General features: G+C 39.2%; 1 protein-coding gene and 1 pseudogene across 1 annotated transcript in view; one reads left to right on the top strand and one right to left on the bottom strand.

Moving 5' to 3' along the window:
* Positions 1-22,127, bottom strand: part of LOC103264178 (exostosin-2-like) — a 137,364-nt gene that overhangs the window by 65,219 nt on the left and 50,018 nt on the right. The gene's annotated exons all lie outside the window — the stretch shown is intronic.
* On the top strand, positions 1,667-2,631 carry LOC110595959 (annotated as a pseudogene).

A 22,127-nucleotide genomic window follows, 5' to 3' on the forward strand; every position in this document is an offset into this window, starting at 1 on the left:
GTCACAATGTATTATCCCTTTTTATATAATGCTGGATTAACTTTGTATTATTTTGTTTAGGACTTTTGCATCTATGTTAATGTACAGCTGACTGACACCACTGATGATAACATGCACCCCTATTTTATATGACACTAAGAAAGAAAAAAGTCAATGAAAATATGACACAATGCTAAAACTGTATCAAACTGTAACACAATCCTGATGTCAGAGACTTTATTTTATTTTATTTTATTTTTTTCAGAGACTTTGTGAAAAAATCTGGATCTTAGAATCAATTAAATATAGTATATATATTTTTCACTTGACTGTCACAATAATCCTATAGTTAGCATATTGTCCATGAACAAATAAAGAAGCAAGGCTCAGAAAAATTAATAGTATCTTGCTTAGGGTCACAAAGCTTATAACTGACAGACCCAGAATTCAAAGTCATTTTGTATAACTCTGAAGTACACGTTCTTTTCATCATGTTACTGCCAAAAAACTACCTTAAAAGATAAATCCAGAGCTGCAGCTAGGCTTTTTTAATCAGGTTGGGTTTACCCTCCTAAAACTTTTCACCAACTGGACTTCTGACTTCTCCGAATGTTATTAACTAAACACAATATGCTTCTCAAACACCTCAAGGCAGTATCATTAACAACATACCTATTCAACTAAATGAGAAAGGCCTTATCTATGCAAGAATGATTACATGATTTCAATGTGATGAACACAATAGTATGCCCAGGGAAAGTAGAAATTGTGCTGTGTGATTAGTGAGCTGGAGGGTGGTCCACAACTTAAAATCTTGTCTGTAACATCAATATTAATATGTGTAGTAGAAAGAGTACTACAGCAGGATAGATCTGATTCTAATTTGGGTTTTGCCCTTAAATAGGTATGAAAAAGTTGACAAGTTTTTTTTTACCTATTCTGCATTTCTATTTTCTTTTTTCTTTGAGTTGGAGTCTCACTGTCACCCAAACTGGAGTGCAGTGGCCGCTCCCGGCCACCGCAGCCTCGACCTGCTGGGCTCTGGCGATCCTTCTGCCTCAGCCTTCCAAGTAGCTGGAACTACAGGCGCGCGCTAACAGCCCAGCTAATTTTTTGGATTTATTGTAGAGATGAGGTCTCGCCTGCCCAGGCGGGTCTCGAACCTGTGGGCTCAGGCAGTCTACTCACCTCAGCCTCCCAAAGGCGCGGGATTACAGGCTGAGCCACCGAGCCTGGCTGCATTTCTATTTTCATATCTCAAAATTGAGATAGGACTACGTGATCCTTAAGGACTCCTCCATACCTAAGATTCAATGATTCTTTGACCAAATTTCTGTCTCCTCTACTCAACAGTTTGAGTGTCTCCCCAGTAGTCCAAGATGTTCAAGAGCATCCAAAATCTGTTACACCTAACATACCCAAACTTTTGGTCCATTATTTCTACCATGCTCCTGTTAGTCTAGGCAAGTCCCTTCCTTCACTAGCCCACAAAACATGATTATTACTTTGTTTATGGTATTCCCTTACTCTGGAATGACATCTTTCTGCTCTTCCATCTACTAAAATCCTATTTGGGAGACTTTGGTTTCCAGTCCGGTATTTAAGAAGTTTAGAAGTGGCTCTTTGCTCCTCCTGTTTGACAGACAGCCACATCTCTCGTATAGCACCAGCTGTGTCCTTGAGACACCATGGCAAAGGTGAAGGCCAGAGTGAACGGATTGGGTTGTATTGGGCACCTGGTCACCAGGGCTGCTTCTAACTCTGGCAAAGTAAATAATATCGCCATCAATGACCCCCAACTACGTGATCTACACAGTCCAAGATGACTCCACTCACAGCACCATCAAGGCCAAGAACAGGAAGCTTGTCGTCAATGGAAATTCCATCACCCTCTTCCAGGAGCGAGATCCCACCAAAATCATCTGGGATGACACCAGCGCTGATTATGTAGTGGAGTCCACCAGCATCTTCAATACCTTAGAGAAGGCTGGGGCTCACTTATGCAGGAGCTAAAGGGATCATCATCTCCGCCCCCTCTGCTGATGCCCCCATGTTTGTGATGGGCATGAACCACAAGAAGTACCAGAACAACCTCATCATTGTCAGCAATGCCTGCCTCCTGCACCACCAACTGCTTAGACCACATGGCCAAAGTCAACCAGAAAAACTTTGGCATTGTGCAGGGACTCATGACCACTGTCCAGGCCATCTCTGCCACCCAGACTGTGGAACACCCCTCTGGGAAGCTGTGGTGTGACAGCTGCAGGGCTCTCCAGAACATCACCTCTGCATCCACTGGCACTGACAAGGCTATGAGCAGGGTCATCCTCGAGCAGCATGGGAAGCTCACGAGCATGGCCTTCTGTGTCCCCACAGCCAGTGTGTCTACTGTGGACCTGAACTGTCATTTGGAGAAACCTGCTAAATATGATGACATCAAGAAGGCAGTGCAGCAAGCATCTGAGGGCCCCTCAAGGGTATCCTGGGTTACCCTGAGCACACAGTTGTGACACCCACTCCTCCACCTTCAATGCTGGGGCTGGCATGGCCCTCAATGACCGCTTTGCTAAGCTCATTTCCTGGTATGACAATGAATTTGGCTACAGCAAAAGGGTGGTGGATCTCATGGTCCATATGGCCTCCAAGGATTAAAAGCACCCAGACCACTGGCCCCAGTGAGAGCATGAGAGAAAGAGAAGCACTCAGCGGCTGAGGAGACCCTGCCACCCTCAGTCCCTGACCGCACTGAGAATTCCCCCTCCTCACAGTGTCCATGCCAGACCCTTTGAAAAATCGGTGTGGGGGGGGCCTAGGAAGCCCCACCTCATCACATACCACCAATAAAGTCGCTTGTACTCAAAAAGAACACTTTAGAAGTCATCACTCTATACTAACACAAATAAAAAGCTGAACTGAAAAATTAACAACTTTTCTCCAATCTTTCAGACAAAAGATGTAACAAGGCAAATCTTTGCTTCCAAAACTGAAGGCACAGACAGGCAAATACAGAGAATCACAATTTACTAGAGGAGAAACATCTGCAGAAACCAGTGCTGGGATGGAAAACCTTAGATATAATTAGCAAATTGCTGGAGGCTCAGTGTGGACAAGTCTGAGAGAGAAAAACTCCAGGGGAGCCCAGTCATTGCAGGGAAGCAGGGATCCCCACACTTTTTGAGTCTTACCTCCAGGAGCTTAACCAGGTAAACATTTTACCAGAGCCTGCCTGCTAGGGTTTTATCAGAGTCTAACCTACCTAAGGGAAGTAAGTACCCAACTCTAGCTGGCTCTAGCCTTCCACATGAAAGAAGGGAATACTCAACTCCTGCTCCCTATAGCCATCCTGTTCCGCCTAAAGAGGCTTGGGGAAAAAGCAAGAAGCAATTGTGAAGTTCACAGTCTCAACCAGAAGACTGAAATCAAGTCATGAAAATAGAGAACACTTGCTCTCCCCCCCCCCGACTATATCACCATACTACTTTGGGCCTATTTACCAGAGTTTCTTTCACCCAGTACATCCATCATGTACTGACTTCAACAAAAAATTACAAGGCAAACTAAAAGGCAAAAACACAGTTTGAAGAGATTAAACAAGCGTAAACACCAGAATGAGACATGGTAAAGATGTTGAAACTATCATAACAAAAATCTGCAATAATTACAATGAGTATGCCCAAGGTTCTAATAAAAAAAAAAAAAAAACATGTAAGAACAGGTGAATAATGATAGCAGAAATATAAAAATGCTAAGAAAGAAGCAATAAGAAATGCTAGAAATCAAACACACTAATAAAATTGAAGAATGCCTTTGGTGGGTTCATTAGGAGACTGAATACAACTAAGCAAAGATATTATAAGAGAAAATGCTAAAACTGAAAGACACAGAGAAAAAAACTGGGAGAATAAAAGGACAGAATATCCAAAAACTGTAAAACAACTACAGAAGGTATCAATACATGTAATGGGACCATTGAAAGGAAATGAAACAGAGAAAGGAACAGAAGTAATATTTGAAGCAACAGTGACTGAGAATTTCACCAAATTAATATCAAGACACCAAATTCAGGAAGTTCAGAGAACAGCAAGAAGAAAAAAAAAAAATTAAAAAAAATTCCACACCTATGGATATCATATTCAAACTTCATAAAATCAAAGATAAGAAAATAAATCTCAAAAGAAGTGAGAAGAAAAAAACATCTTACCTATAGAAAAGCAAAGATAAGAATTACATCCAACTTCTCCTTAAAAACTATGCAAGATAGAAGAAAATGGAGTGAAATTAGTATGCTCAGGGAAAAAAAAAAACCCAACATAAGAATTCCTATACCTTGCAAAATTATCTCCTCAAAAGTGAAGAAATGAAGACTTTCTCAGATTAAAAAAAAAAAAAAGGAGAAAATTTGTTGCCAGTATGTTAAAAGAAGTTCTTCAGAAAGAAAGAAAATGATATAGGTCAAAAACTCAGATCTGCATAAAGAAAGAAAGAAGTTATTGCTGTTGTGTGTGTGTGTGTGTGTGCGTGTGTGTGTGTGTGTGTGTGTGTGTGTGTGTGTGTGTGTGTGTGTGTGTGTGTGTGTTTTGTCTCCCAAGATGGTGGATTAGAGGCTTCCAAGCATGCCTCACCCATCAGAACAGAGTGAAACAGTGTTTTCCAAGAAGAGAAACAGATATTCATCAGAATGGCAGACCTCAGGAAGGAGAGGACAAGCAAAAAGCCCCTGTGACAGCACTCCACAGAAAAAAGTGAGTGCAATCACCAGACCACAGGACAGGACTGAAAACTCCCCTCTGGGACATACCTTCTAATCAGGTATCTGAACAACTCAGGCCACAGGACAACACCCCATTTCTCCTGGGCCCTGGAGCTGTTTCTGGGGAGGCTGAGAGTTGTTGAGAGGGAAAGAGACCCAGAAAAGCTACAGGTACTATACCAAAGCCGAGTCACTGAGAAAGACACCCTTTTTTATTGGGGCCCATTGTTGCACCAACAGCGGCTTCTGCAGGCACTTGGGTTTCTGCCCAGAGACAAGGTTGCTCACTCTGAAGCAGTGGAGGGGTTTCCCACACCTGGTTCAAAGTGTGAGCAAGGAGTTTGCCCAGGGCTTGAGACTGAATCTGGGCTCATTCCTACCTGCAGATGGGAGCAGTGGGAGACCTCTCAAAGCTGTGTTTCCTTCCTGGAGAGACAGGCTGCCAGGGTCAGATCTTCGATCCAGAATTGGTCTCTGTGTATCATTGCCTAGACACCACCCCACCTTCCCTCACCCCTACAGGCAGTGGTGGCAAGGGGCCCCACCGAAATCAAGGAAAACCCAGAACTGCAACCTAAATAACAAGAGCCTAGCAGAGGGCCCCACTCCCAAGCTCTAGAATGTGCATCCTGAGCAGGAGAGATGCCGCAGCCATAGTTACTAATGAACAGTGAGTCCTACAGCCTACGTCAGTTTTGCAACCTGAAATTCTTCAGCGAGTACCACTGTTAAGAATCCTAGCCTCCTTCCCAGACTAGCGGGGGGCGGGAGGCGGACAGGGGTTGGCATGCCCCAGTAATACTAAGGAAGAGGAAGGCTCCTCACTCCTGCACAACTGAGAAAGCAGACTAAGCAACAGGAGACCAGCAGGAGGGTTCTCACTCTGCAGCCTAAGTGGCAGGAGAGTTCCTGACCCTGTAGTTTCTCCTGGGAAGGGAGCCCTGAAGCCAAGGCCAGCTCCATGACCCAGCATCAAGCTACAGGTATCATGGTGGGACACCACAGCCTGCCCTTCAAGTCTGTCAGGGAAGTGTCCCGCCCCAGTACCAAGGGTCTGGTGGCCCCCATCTCCACACACCCAGATTTGTAACCTATAATGTCTCATCCTTCTTAGGCAACCATCCCTGTGCAATGAGAGGTCTCCTGTAATCCATGCCCTACCTCACCCAACCACCTAGAGCAGGAGCCTGAGCCACCTGGGGGCAGGGTCCTTGGTACTGGGCTGCTCTCTATGCTCAATGCCCAGACAATCCCAGGTACCTGGAGCTCCCACTCCTCTAGATTAGGAGCTTAGGCCACCCTCCCCTTCTTGAGCAGAGAACTTGAGGCAGCAAATATCACCCAACACCTCACCAAGGCGCATTTCTGGGCACTCAAGAGGCCACACACCAGACCCAGTCTCAGAGAGGGTGCCTGTGCCCAACATCAGTGGACCTATAGGGTGGGCTCTGCCCAGTTTGGTCCTACCCATTTTGGTTCTCCTCTCCCTGGGGCTGAATTGGAAACACAGACCACAGTGTACTGGGCACACAAGCTCACAGCTGAGACAAGAGTGCTTCTTCCATTAAATAAGTATCAAGTAAATACCCATCCACATCAACAGTAGCCCACTCATACCTATAGGTGCCACTTACTGGTCTGAAGGTTGAATGATGCACCACAACAGGTAATTAACTCACACCAACATGCACCACCCAGAAGCAAGTTAAGCCTCCTGAAGTTCCTATAACCCTAGACTCACAGGAAGCAGTAGACAACTCATCCTCCCACTGTATCACCATTACAACTAACACCTGGGAAAGCCTACATACACAGGCCATCTATATCAAAGGAATGTATACAGATTAGCCACCATAGTTCATCTAAATGAGAAAGAACCAGAGAAACAACTCTGAAAACATGAAAAAAAAACAGAGCCTTACCCCTCTAAAGGGGTTCACCAACTCTAAAATAAAAGAAACTAACCACAGTGAAATTCCTGAAATGTCATAAAATGAACTCAAAATGTTGACTATAAAGAAGCTCAATGAGATGGAAGATAAAACTAATAACCAACTAAAAGAAATTAGCAGAACAACGCAGGAGGTGAAAGGAGAGTTTGACAACTTAAAAAAAAACTAAACAGAACTAAAAAAAACGCATTGGAGGAGATGCAAAACCCAGTACAAAGATAGCAGTAGGTTATAACAAGCAGAAGAATCTCAGCAACCGAAGACAGGCTCTTCAAACTAACCCAGTCAGACAAAAACAAAGAAAAAAAGAATCAAGAAGAATGAGCAAAGTTTACAAGAATATGAGATTATGTAAAGCAACCAAACCTATAAATCATAGGCATTCCAGAGGGAGAAGAAGCTAAAGAAAAAAGTGTGGAAAATATATTCAAGGAAATAATTCAAGAAAACTTCCCTGGTCTCGAGAGAAACCTAGACAGCCAGAAACAAGAAGCCCAAAGGAACCCTGCAAGATATATCACAGAAAACCTCATCAAGGCATACCATTGTCAGATTCTCCAAAGTAAATGTGAAAGAAAATATCCTAAGAGCAGCAAGAGAGAAGCAGCAAATCACTTACAAAGAAAAGGACATTAGACTAACAGCAGACTTCTCACCAGAAACCTTACAAGTCAGAAGAGAATAGGGACCTATTTTCAACCTCCTTAAAGAAAAAAAAAATGCCAGCCAAGAATTCTGTATCCAACCAAACTAAAATTTCATACACAAAGGAAAAATAAAGTCCCTCCCAGACATACAAACATTAAAAGGAATCTGTCACCACTCAATCACCCCTACAAGAGATCCTCAAAAGTTTCACACTGGAAATGAAATGACTTTCATTATCACAAAAGAGCACATAAGTTCAAAGCTCACAGTGCCTATACAGCAAGTACACATTAGACTTATGTGTAACTAGCTTAAAACACAATTAGCAGAAACAAAACCTCGCATATCAATGTCAACCCTGAATGTAAACGGATTAAATGCCCCACTTAAAAGAATCTGAGTGATAAACTGGATTTAAAAAACAAGATCCAGTCATATGCTCCCTATAAGAGACCAACCTACTGGCCAAAGATAGTCACAGACTCAAAGTTAATGAGTAGAAAAAAATATTTCTGGTGAATGAACAACAAACACGAGCATGAGTAACCATTCTCATATTAGACAGCTCAGACTTTAAACCAAAAACAGCTTTAAAAAAATACAAAGAAGGACGTTATATAATAATAAAGGGTGAAATTCAACGAGAAGATTGAATCATCTTAAACATATACACACCAAACACCAGAACACCCAAACTCATGAAGTAAACACTACTGGACCCCCAGAAACATATCGATACCATAATACCAAAACAGTGGGTGACTTCAACACCCCACTGCATCACTAGACAGATTACTGAGGCAAAAAATTAATAAATAAGCACTGGATTGAACAGGACTAAAGACCAGACATCTCCAGAACTTTCCACCCAACAACTACAGCATATACATTCTTCTCATCTCCAAAATGAAACATTCTCCAAAGTAGACCATATCTTTGGTCATAAAACAAGTCTCAATAAATTCAAAAACATCAAAATAATACCAAGTATCTTCTCAGAACAAAGTAAAATAAAATTAGAAATAAACAACTCACTCTTGAATGACCCTTGGGTAAACAAAGGAATTAAGACACAAATAAAAAACTTGTTGAGACAAATGAAAATAGTAACGCAATATACCAAAACTTTTGGGACACAGCAAAATAGTTCTGAGAGAAAAGTTTATACTATTAAATGCCTACATCAAAAAAATAGAGACATCAGAAATTAATAGTTTACGCTTGTACCTCAAAGAACTAAAAGAACAGGAACAACCCAAACCTAAAGCTAACAGAAGAAAAGAAATAACAAAGATCAGATAAGAACTTAAAGACACTAAAACTCCCCAAAAAAAGATACAAAGAATCAACAAATCAGAAAGTTGATTTTTTGAAAGAATAAACAAAATTGACTGCTAGCTAGACTAACCCCTCCCCCCAGAGACAGAGAGAGAGAGAGAGAACTCAAATTCAATCAGAAATGACAAAGGGGATATAACAACTGATACCACAAAAATAAAAAAGATCAATAGGAACTACTATGAATACCTCTATGGCAACAAACTGGAAAACTTAAAGAAACTGATAAATCCTGGAAATATAAAACCCACCAAGACTGAATCAAGAAGAAATAAATACGCTGAATAGATCAATAATGAGCAATAAAATTGAATCAGTAATTTTTTAAATTCTCCCAACAACAACACAAAGCCCAAGGCCAGATGGATTCACAGTCAATTTTTATCAGAAGGACAAAGAAGAGTTGGTAACAATCCTACAAATACTATTCCAGAAAATCGAGGTGCAGGGACTCCTCTCTAACTCATTCTATGAAATCAGTATCACACTGATACCAAAGTCAGGCAAAAACACAACAAAAAAGAAAAATACAGGCTTATTTCCCTGATGAATACAGATGCTAAAATCCTTAACAAAATACTCGCAGACCAAATGCAACAGTATATCAAAAAAAACTATTCATCATGATCAAGTGTGTTTTATTGCAGGGATGCAAAAATGGTTCAATATTTGCAAATCAATAAATGTGATACACCACATAAACAGAACAAAAATAAAAACCATATGATCACCTCAATAGATGTAGAAAAGGAATTTGACAAAATCCAATATCACTTCATGATAAAAAACCCTTAACAAACAGAGCACTTGAGAAACATATCTCCAAATAATAAGAGCTATATATGACAAATCAACAAGCAATTACACTTAACTGGGAGAGGTGAAAACATTCTCCCTCAGAACAGAATAATACGAGGCTGCTCACTCTCAACACTCTTTTCAACATTATACTGGAAGTCTTAGTGAGAGCAATTCAGTAAGAGAAAGAAATAAAAGGTATCCAAATTGGCAAGTAACAAGTCAAACTATCCCTGTTCACAGATAACTAGAAAACCCTACAGACTCCTCCAAGAAGCTTCTAGACCTGATAAATGACTACAGCAAGGTTTAAGGATACAAAATCAATGTATAAAAATGAAGCCAGGCTCGGTGGCTCAGCCTGTAATCCCGCGCTTTGGGAGGTTGAGGTGAGTGGATTGCCTGCGACTGCAGGTTTGAGACCCACCTGGGCAACTTGGCGAGACCTCATCTCTACAATAAATCAAAAAAATTAGCCGGGCATGGTAGCACATGCCTGTAGTTCTGGCTACTTGGAAGGCTGAGGCGGAAGGATTGTCAGAGCCCAGCAGGTCGAGGCTGCGGTGGCCAGAAACATGCCACTGCACTCCAGTCTGGGCGACAGAGTGAGACTCCAACTCAAAAAAATAAAAAATGAAAATAAAAATAAAAATCAGTAGTATTCCTATATACCAACAATCCTCAAGCTTAGAAAAAAAATCAAGAGTTCAACCTCATGCATACTGCCACAAAAACAACAAACAAAAAACTCTAGGACTATATCTAACTAAGGAAGTAAAAGATGTCTACAAAACACTGATGAAAGAAATCACAGATGACACAAATAAATGAAAAAACATTCTATGTTCATGGATTAGAATAATCAACATTGTTAAAGTGACCATATTGGCCAAAGCAATCTATAATTCAATGCAGACCTGATCAAATATCAACTTTGTTCTTTACAGAACTAGAAAAACCATGCTTAAAGTTTATATGGAATCAAAAAAGAGCCCACATAGCCAAAGCAATTCTAAGCAAAAAGAACAATTACAGAGGCATCACACTGCCTGACTTCAAATTCTATTATAAAGCTATAGTAACTAAAACATCATGGTATTGGTATAAGTATAGACGGATTGACCTATGGAACAGAATAGAGAACCCAGAAATAAAGCCACACCCCTACAACCAACTGATCTTTGACAAGGCTGACAAAAATAAACAATGAGGAAAAGATACTCTATTCAAACAATGGTGGTAGAAAAATCGGCTAGCCATATAGAAAAATGAAACTAGACTCCTATCTCTTACCATATACAAAAATTAACTCCAGATGGGTCAAAGACTTACATGTAAGACCTGAAACTTAAAAAATCCTAGAATAAAACCTAGGAAACACTCTGCTGGACATTGGCCTGGGCAAAGAACTTATGATGAAGTCCCCAAAAGCAACTGCAACAAAAACTAAAATAGACAAATAAGACTTAATTAAACTACAAAGGTTCTGCACAGTAAATAAATAAATAAATAAATAAATAGTAATAATCAACAAATAATCAACAAAACCTACTGAATGGGAGAAAATATTTGCAAATTTTGCCTCAAAAGGCTAATATCCAGAATCTACAAGGAACTCAAACAACTCAACACAAAAAAATCAAATAACCCCATCAAAAAATGGGCAAAGGACATGAATAACACTTCTCAAAAAAAGACTCATAAGCAGCCAACAAACACAAGAAAAAAATGCTCAATATCAGTCATCATCAGAGATATGCAAATTAAAACCACAATAAGATACTACATCACACCAAAAGTCAAAGAACAACGGAACTTGGCAGAGTCATGGAGAATAGAGAACACTCACTCACTGTTACTGTTAGTAGAATTGCAAACTAGTTAAACCTCTATGGAAAACTGTCTGGAGATTTCTCAAAGAACTAAAAATTGAATTACCATTTTACCCAGTAATCCCACTACTAGGGATCCTACCTAAAGGAAAAGAAACCAATATATGAAAAAGATACCTGCACTCACATGTTCATTGCAGCACTATTCACAACAGCATAATCATGGCACCAACCCAAGTGCCCACCAAAAATTGACTGAACAAAGAAAATGTGGCATATACACACCATGGAATACAATACAGTCAATACAAGGAATGAAATCATGTCCTTGGCAACAACATGGATGGAGCTGGAGCTCATCATCCCAAGTGAACTGACTCAGAAACAAAAAACCAAACACTGCGTGTTCTCACTCACATGTGGGAGCTAAATGGTCACAAAGATGGAAATAACAGACACTGGAGATACCAATGAAAAGGTAGGTAGTAAGGGGGCTAGGATTCAGAAACTGCCTATAGGGAACAATGTTCACTATCTGGGGAATAGGCCACCTGAGACACAATCCCCACCACTACAAAATATGTCCATATAACAAACATGCATGTGTGTTCCCTGAATCTAAAACAAAATAAATAAAAATAAAAATAAATTAAGAAAGAAAGGGCGTCAGAGAAAAAGTGAAGGTCACGTAAAAACTTTTTAAAAATTCTTAATAGTTTGAAAGCAAGTCTTGCTAAAGAGTAGGTCCCAACAGTGGGTTGCAAATATTCGGTAAACTATGCTGTCATCCTGGATACATTGTCATCCAAGCTTTGTTGTTCCATCTATAGAACAAATAAAAGTTTATAAAAAGATCATCATAATAGCATATGGCAACAATGCATTTAATTATATATGCTTTGGGTATGTGTGTGTGTGTGTGTGTGTGTGTGTATATGCACACAAATATACATAAAAGGTTATATAAACATATAAAAAAATGAATGACAGCAATGAGAGAAGGGACAGATGTGGTGGACAGATGTAGGTTCCAATTCTAATTGTATTCCACCACATCTGTAGTTACTTCCTCGTCTTGAATGCCTCAAAGTCATGGATCAAGAATGGATCTTGTGTTCATGAACATAATTAGAAATATTAGAAATATTATGTTATTATAAGAAAGTTGCACCACCTTTGAAGTGGTATAGCGTTACTTGAAACTGAACTTGGTAGAGTAGTATAATGGACACTGGAGACTCAGAAAGAAGGGGGAAGTAGGAAAGGGGGAAGGGATGAAAAAAATCACCTATCAGGTACAATGTGCACAGGTGGGGATTGTGGGTACACTTAAAGCCCAGACTTCTTCACCACTATACACTGCATTTATGTAAGCAAAACTATTTGTAGTCTCTAAACTTACTGAAATAAATACTTAAAAAATAAAAAAAGAAATTGGACATGGGTTAGTTGTAAATATGTAATGCAAATTCTAAGGAAACAATTTTTAAAAGTTAAAAAACAGTACAACTGATGAGCTAAGAAAGTAGAGAAAATGGAACTATATGAAATACAATTAAAACTACAAAAAAAACCTGCACAAAGTGGCACACACCTATAGTCTCAGTTGCTTGGGAGGCTAAGGCAAGAGGATCACCTGAGCTCAGGAGTTCAAGACTAGCCTGGGCAACATAATTAGAGCCCCATCTCTCTTACACACACACACATACACACAGCACGTGCGCACACACACAAAAACAGAAGACAAAAGTAGGAACACAGCAGAAGAATAAGGGCAACAAACAGAAAACAGTAACAAATATGGTAGATATTAATCCAACTATGATGGTAATTACTTTGAATGTCCATGATCTAAATGAACCAATTAAAAGATAGACATTGCCAGTATGGACCAAAAAACAAGACCCAACTGTATGCTGCCCACAGGAAACCCATTTTTAATATAAAGACACATACAGATTAAAAATAAATGGATATAGAAAGAAATACTATGGATTAGTTACCAACACTAATCTAAAGAGAGCAGGGGTAGCTTTATTAAGTTTAGACAGAGCAGACTTTACAGCAAGAAAAGTTATCAGGGATGAAGAGACACATTATATGATGATGCATGAGTCAGTTCTCCAAGAAAACATAAGAATCATAACATGTATGCATGTACCAAACAACAAAGCATCAAAATATGTGAGGCAAAAACTTACAGAATTTCAAGGAGAAATACAGGCATACCTCAGAGATATTGAAGATTCAGTTCTAGATCACCACAATAAAGCAAAGACTGCAATAAAATGAGTCACACAATTTTTTTTGGTTTCCAGTGCATATAAAAGGTATGGTTTTTTAAAGATATAATGCTGTTACACACTTAATAGACTATACTTAGTGTGCAACAGCATTATGTCTTTAAAAAAAATGTACATAACCTAATTTTAAAATACTTAATTGCTTAAAAAAATGCTAAATAATAATCTGACCCTTCAGTAAGTCACAAACTTTTTGCTGGTGGAGAGTCTTGCCTCAATGTTGATGGCTGCTGGCTGATCAGGGTGGTGGTTCCTGAAGGTTTGGATGGTTGCAGCAATTTCTTAAAATAAGACAACAATAGGAGGGTGGGACTGGCAGTTGAGGGAAACTGCTAGGGGAGGGAGGGGCATACCTCAGCAACAAGGGAATGTGCATGATCGGTGTTTATATACCTATCCCTTAGTTGTACCCTACATCTTTCTAATAAATAAATAAATAAAATAAGACAACAATAAAGTCTGCTACATTGATCAACTCTTTCTTTCACGATAGACTTCTCTGTGGCATGCAATGCTATTTAATAGCACTTTACCCACAGTAGAACTTCTTTCAAACCTTAAGTTGATCCTCTCAAACCCTGCCACTGCTTCATCAACATAGTTTATATAATATTTCTAAATCCTTTGTTGTCATTTCAACAATGTTCATAGCATCTTCACCAGAAGCAGATTCCATCTCAAGAAACCACTTCTTTGCTCATGTATAAAAAGTAACTCCTCATCTGTTCAAGTTTGATCATGAGATTGCAGCAATTCATTCATATGTCCAGGTTCCACTTATAATTGTATTCCACCACATCTGTAGTTACTTCCTCCACATAAAGTCTTGAACCCCTCAAAGTCATCCATAAAGGCTGGACTCAACTTCTTATAAACTCCTGTTAGTGTTGATATTTTTGACCTCCTCCCAGAAATCACAAATGCTTTTAATGGCATATGGAATGGCGAATCCTTTTCAGAAGGTTTTTAACTTATGTCGTCCAGATCCATCAGAGGAATCACTACCTATGGCAGCTGATAGCCTTAGGAAATCTTTTCTTAAAGAAGACTTAAAATTCAAAATTACTCCTTGATCCATGAGCTACAGAATGGATCTTGTGTTCATGAACATAAAAACAATATTTATCTCCTTGTATATCTCCGTCAGAGTTCTTGGGTGACTAGGTGCATTGACAATGTGCAGGAACATTTTGAAGAAAATTTTTTTCTGAACAGCATATCTCAACAGTGGGTTTAAAATATTCAGCAAATCATGCTCACCATCCAGGCTTTGTTGTTCTATTTACAGAGCACGGGCAAAATAGATTCAGCATAAATCTTAAAGGTTCTAGGATTTCTGAAATAGTAAATTAACATTGGCTTCAATTAATAGTCACCAGCTGTTTACTCCCTAAAAAGAAAGTCAGCCTATCCTTTGAAGCTTTGAAGACAAACACTGCCTTCTCTCTAGCTACAAAAGTCCTAGATATAATCTTCTTCCAATAGAAGGCTGTTTTGCCTACATTAAAAATATGTTTTTTAGTGGAGTCACCTTAATCAATGATCTTCTAGATAATGTGCTACAGCCTCTATATCAGCACTTATTGCTTTTCTTTGCACTTTTATATTATGGAGACTGCTTCTTTCCTTAAACCTCATCATCTGCTAACTTCCAGTTTTCCTTCTGTGGTTTCCCCACCTCCCTCAGCCATCATAGAATTGAAGAGTTAGGGTCTTGCTCTGGATTAGGTTTTGGTGTAAGGGAATGTTGTGGCTGGTTTGACCTTCTATCCAGACCACTAAAACTTGTTCCATATCAGTGATAAGGCTGTTTCATTTTCTTATCATTTGTGTGTTCACTGGAGCAGCACTTTTAATTTTAATTTGCTTCAGGAACTTTTACTTTGCATTCACAACCTGGCTAACAGTTTGGTACAAGAGGCCTAGCTTTCAGCCTGTTTCAGTTTTCGACATGCCTTCCTCACTAAGCTTAAGCATTTCTAGCTTTTTATTTAAAATGAGAAGTATTGACTATTTCTTTCATTTGAACACTTACGAGCCATTGTAAGGTTTTAATTGGCCCGATTTCAATACTTTATGTCTTAGGGATTAGGGAGGCCCAATAAAGAAGAGAGATGAGGAAAGGCTGGTTTGTGGAACAATCAGAATGCACACAACATTTATTGATTAAATTCAACATCTTATATGGGCATGGTTCATGGTGTCCCAAAACAATTACAATAGCAATATCAAAGTTCACTGATTACAAAGCACTAACAGATCTGTTAGTGAAAATGTTTGAAATATTGCAAGAATTACCAAAATGTGACACAGACATGAAGTGAGCAGATACTGTCAGAAAAATGGCATCAGTACACTTGCTTTGACCCAGAGTTGCCACAAACCTTCAATTTTTTTTTTTTAAAGCACCATCGGCAAAACACAATAAAGCTAAGTACAAATAAACAAGGTATGCCTGTAGATGAATGCACTATTATAGTTGATTCTGGGCCATAGAACATGCCTCAACAAATTTAGAAGAATAGAAATCCTACAATGTTGCCCTCAAATCATGGTGGAAATAAACTAGAAATAATAACAGAAAGATTATAAACAACTCTATGCTCACAAATTTGATAGTGTAAATGAAATGTACCAATTTACTGAGACACAACATGCTAAAACTCATGTAAGAAGTAGACAAGGTGAATAGGCCTATATCTGTTTCAAAAATTGAATAAAATATTAATAACCTTCTAAGACAGAAAAGTACCAAGCTCAGAGGTGTGCACTGGTAATTTCTACCAATCAAATATTTAATGAAGAAATTATATCAATTCTCTATAATCTTTTTCAGAAAACAGAAGCAGAGGCAATATTTCCTAACTCATTCTATGAGGCTTACATTAGCCTAATACCAAAACCAGACACTGATATTAAGAGAAAAGAAAACTACAGATCAATGTCTGTCATGAAAATAAAAGCAAAAAATCCTCAACAAAATATTAGTAAATCAAATCCAGAAATGTATAAAAGAATTAAACATCAGGATCAAATGGGATTTATCCTGGGTACGCACAACTGGTTCAACATTAAAAAATCAATTACTGCAAACCACTACATCAAAAGGCTTAAGAAGAAAAAAAATCACATGGTCACACCAATAGATGCAGAAAAAGCATTTGACACAGCCAGCACTTATGATAAAAACTCTCAGCAAACAAGGATTAGAGGGAAATTCCCTCTACTTCATAAAGAACATCTACAAAAAAACCTACAGTTAATACCCCACTTAATGGTGAAAAACTCAAAACTTTCCTACTAAGATCAGGAACAAGACAAAGTTGACCCCTCTCACCATTCCTTTTCAGCATCATACTGGAAGTCCTAGTCAATGCAATAAGATTAGAAAACAAGATAAAAGGAACACACACTGGGAAAGAAATAAAACTGTTTTTCAGATAATATGATTGGGAATCACAGGGAAGATGGTGGCAGAGCCAGTCGGACTAAGTGAGACCCAGTGAGTGAGTGAGTGTATGGAAAATTTTGCATACGTGTCAGTGAATAAGTGGGCAAGTGAATGGCTGGCTGAGTAGGGACTCGGGAGCAAGTGACCAGGGATCTCCTGGTGAAGCGGCTGGTGCCGCAGCCGCTCTGCTTGGTCCCTGGCGCTTCCTGGGGGAACAGAAGCTGAGCACCATTTTTAAAAAAAATCAACAAAACCCTTCCCAGAAAAAAACTGCCAGGAGAGACTGCCTGAAAACTGGGCAGGAATGTGCTCCAGCTTGCCCACCACAGAGCAACAGACTTGACCCGATCTCTGTGACCAGCAGATTAACTATTCAGGGGTTGATCATGACCCAGAGGGAATATCCCAAAAGCACAAACTCCAGAGGGACAGGATGAGTGCTGAATCTCAGGCGCCCCACCCCCTACCCTGATTCAGCTGCAGAACAAAGGGTATGGTCAGAAAAGAACAAGAAAGACCTCTGAAGAGATCAGTGGTGTGTCCAGGGATGACCCAAACCCCTCCTCCCCAGCAGTCCTCTGAATGTCAGACCCATACGGCTGGGGCACGACAAAGAGGGACGAACCCAGCCAGAACCTGGACATCAGTCATAACAGGACTCCACTCCAGGAAAAACCTGACTAGGGTACCCTCCGCCAGATCCTGGGGAAGAGACAATCCTGCCCATCCCCATGGGAGGAGATCCCTCTAACCATACTAGAACGGGAGGGGAGGACTGAAGCCCCACCCACTCAGGCTGCCCCCTCCTCTTTCCCTGTGTTGGACACCGGAGATTGTGAATGAGGCCAAAGCTCTGCAGGAGACAGCAGAAGAGCAGCTGAGAGAAACAACTACAGAACCTGCTACAAGAGGGCAGGATTTTTGTTTGTCTTTGTATATGTTTCCTTTGTGCATGAATGTGTGAGGGTTTAATCTGCATTCCCCCACCCCCCCTTTCTTTCTTCTTTCCTTTTCTGTTTTCCATTTACATGTATACATGAAGGATTGAATACTCATGTCTGTTTATTGTTTGCTTGTTTTAGATTGTTTGTTCTCTTTTTTTAGTTTAATGTGTGTATGAATACATGTGTGAGGGTTCAATTTGAGTTTCTTTTCTTTTCTTTTTTTATCCCCACTTTTTTTTCTCCTTTCATTTTGGGTTGGGCATGTGTATGTGTTTGGTTTTCCTGGTTTTTACTATTGTTTTGGTTTTTTACTTTGTTGTTATTCCAGTTTGTTTTGGTGTGTGTGTGTTTAATTGTTTTTTGCTTTGATCTCTGCTCTTATTGTTCTGTGTTAATTTTTTTTTTTAATTTTTGTCCATTTTATTTCATTCTACTTTTCTCTGTTCTCTTCATTGCTCTTACTGTATCTTGGACTCAGGGAGTACACACATATACCCTTTATCATCATACAGAGTGGTGGTGGGGAATGGGTCTCAGGAAACCCATACCACAATCAGTGAACACTGTGCTTTGCAAGTAGTTTCTGAATCCTAACTGCCCATTCTCCACCTTATTCAACTCTCAAAACTACAAGAGACAGCAAATCTTCCCACCCATAGCCCTGTTTCAAAATAAAACATATTCAGAGCCCTGATCAGGGAAGAATAGAGGGCTAAGCAAACATCAGAAGTAAAAGCCTCTCCTAATGCCACTGAATAACAGAACTAAAGAAAAAAGAAAGACCCATCACAAAGGAGGAAAAATAATGGAGGAACACAAGTAATTCCCAGTGATACAAAGAGAAATCACGTGAAAAATCAGACCTCAGAGCCCAAACAATGGAAGTCACCAATGACTGGAACCAGAATACAACAGGGATTAGGAAACGAATGGAAAGAGTGAGTAAGAATCAAGAAAGACAAGATACAGCACTGAAAGAACTTGTAACAGAGATTTTGGTCATAAAAAAATCCCATCCAGTTGGCAGTACTGGAAAACTGCCAGGGGAGGGCGGGGGCAGGATTGGCAGTAGTGAAAACTGCCAGGGGAAGGGAATGCATACTTCATCAACAAGGATATCTGCATAATGAACATTTGTATACCTAACCCTGAACTGTACCTCACAAATTTAAAATTTTTTTAAAATCTCATCCAAGAAATAAATAACAAGATGACAAGCATAGAAAGCAGAATTAATCAAACAGAAGAAAGAATCTCAGAATTTGAAGAACAAAACCTGGAATTAACCCAATCTGTAAAAAAAATGAAAGAACGGGAAGGAAGGAAGGAAGGAAGGAAGGAAGGAAGGAAGGAAGGAAGGAAAGAAAGAAAGAAAGAAAAAAAGAAAGAAAGAAAGAAAGAGACCTCCAAGACATATGCAATTATATAAAGAGGCTGACCTACACCTGGCTAGTATCCCAGAAGAAGAAAGGGAAATGGAGAACACTTTAAAGAAGTATTACAGGAGATTATCCAAGAAATAAAACTTTCCCTATCTCACCAGAGATGTTATCATCAAACACAAGAGATACAGAGAACTCTCACAAGACATCAAATGATAAGACCAACCTCTAGACACATAGTAAATCACCTACACAAAGTAGGCACAAAATAAAAGATCCTAAAGACAGCAAGAGAGAAAGGTCACATTACCTACCAGGGTAAACCAATCGGAATAGCAGCAGACCTATCAGCAGAAACACTACAAGCTAGAAGGGACTGGAATCCAATATTAAAAGTCCTTAAAGATAAACAATTTTAACTAAGAATTTCCTACCCACCCAAGCTTAGCTTCATGGGCAATGGGGAATGAAAATCCTTCCCAGACATCCAATCCCTAAGAGATTATACAGCTTCCAGACAAGCTCTGCAGGAGACACTTAAAAAGGTATTACGCACAAAAGAAAGGAAAAAAAGAAAGATCATGCACTTCCCAAGAGAACAGCAGAACACAGAATCAACAAAGACTATGTCATGACTGCACACTTGAAAATACATACAGGCAGTGGCAGGGTGACTCAAGTCTGTAATCCCAGCATATTGAGTGCCGAAGTGAGGGGATTGCCTGAGCCCACAGGTTTGAGAACAGCATGGGCAACTCGGTGAGATGTCATCTCTACAATAAATCAAAAACTTTAACCAACGATGTAGCTCACACCTGTAGTTCCAGCTACTTGGAAGGCTGAGGTGGAAGGATTGCCTGAGCCCAGCAGGTCGACACCAGGGTGGCCATGAGCACGCCACTGCACTCCAGCCTGGGCGATGGAGTGAGACTCCAACTCAAAAAAAAGAAAATATACATATACATCAACCCAAAAGCTAAAAGAAAACAAACAAACAAAAAACTTTATAAAAACTTCATGATGGGGATAAACAATCATGTTTCAATAATCAGCCTGAATGTGAATGATCTAAATACACCACTGAACAGACACAGAATGGCAAACTGGATAAAAAACCATGATTCAATAGTTTGCTGCATCCAGGAAACTCATCTCACCACCAGGTACACACACAGACTCAAAAGTTAGAGGATGGAAAACAAGTTTCCAGGCAAATGGATCACAAAAGAGGGCAGGAGCTGTGATCTTACTATCTGACAAATCAACCTTTAAGCTATCAAAAATTTTAAAAGATACTCAAGGACACTACATAATGATAAAAGGTCCAATACATCAACAAGAAATATGCATCCTAAACATATATGCACCCAACAGAAGAGTACCAGTGTTTATGAAGCAAGTACAAAGTAAATTAAAAAAGATATTGACTCTAACACTATAATAGCTGGGGATTTAAATACCCCACTAACAACCCTAAATAGATCATCAAGGCAAAATATCAACAAAGAGATCTGGAACCTCAACTTAATGCTCAACCAAATGGATTTAATAAATACCTACAGAATACTCCACTAAACAACCACAGAATATACATTCTACTCATCACCACATGAAATGTACTCCAAGATCGATCACATCTTCAGTCATAAATCAAGCATAAACAAATTTCACAAGATTGAAATACTGCCATGTACCTTCTTAGACCACAATGGAATAAAAATAAATATCAACACCAACAAAATTCCCCCAAAACCTACAAAGACATGGACACTAAACAGCATGATGCTGAATGACTACTGGGTCAACACAGAAATCAAAACAGAAATTAAAAGATCCTGGAAACAAATGAAAATGAAGAAACATCCTACCAAAACCTCTGGGATGCCATGAAAACAATTCTAAGAGGGGAATTTATATCTCTACAAACACACATCAAGAAAATGGAAAGATCATATGTTAACAGCATAACAGAGCAACGCCTTCGGGTCCCCTCTAACTGTGGGAGCTTTTCTGTCCTCTAAATAAATCCTGCTTTCTAAAAAACAAAAACAAACAAAAACAAAAACAGCATAACAAATCACCCAAGGGAGCTGGAAAGGCAAGATCATCAAACCCTAACTTGCGCAGAAGAATCCAGATCACCAAAGTAAAGCCCAAATATGGGATATAGAAGACAAAAATATCACAAAAAAAAAAAATCAACAAAACCAAAAGCTAGTTCTTTGAAAGAATAAACAAGATTGATGGACTCCTAGCCAGAAGGACCAAAAAAAGAGAGAGAGAAAGCCCAAATATACACAATCAGAAATGCAAAAAATCAAATTACAACTGACCCTAAAGAAATACAAAAGATTATCAGAGATTACTATGCACAACTGTATGGAAACAAATTTGGTAATCTAAATGAAATGGAGGACTTTCTAACATCACAAAACCTCCCAAGATTGAAACAAGAAGACATTAAATAGACCAATAACAACCCAGAAAATTGACTCAAGCCTAAGAAAAACTACCAACAAAAAAAGCCCTGGACCAGATGGCATTCAAGTGGAATTCTACAAAATGTACAACGAGGAACTGATACCAATTCTATTGAAAGTATTCCAGGCAACTGAGAAAGATGGAATTCTCTTCAAATCATTTTACAAAGCTAACATCACATTGATACCCTAACTGGGTTAAGAGTCAATAAAAAAAGAGAACTAGGTCAATATCCCTAATGGACATAATGCAAAAATTCTCAACAGGAT

Source organism: Carlito syrichta, unplaced genomic scaffold (assembly GCF_000164805.1).
Source record: "Carlito syrichta isolate Samal-C Ts95f unplaced genomic scaffold, Tarsius_syrichta-2.0.1 Scaffold305622, whole genome shotgun sequence".
NCBI lineage: Eukaryota > Metazoa > Chordata > Mammalia > Primates > Tarsiidae > Carlito > Carlito syrichta.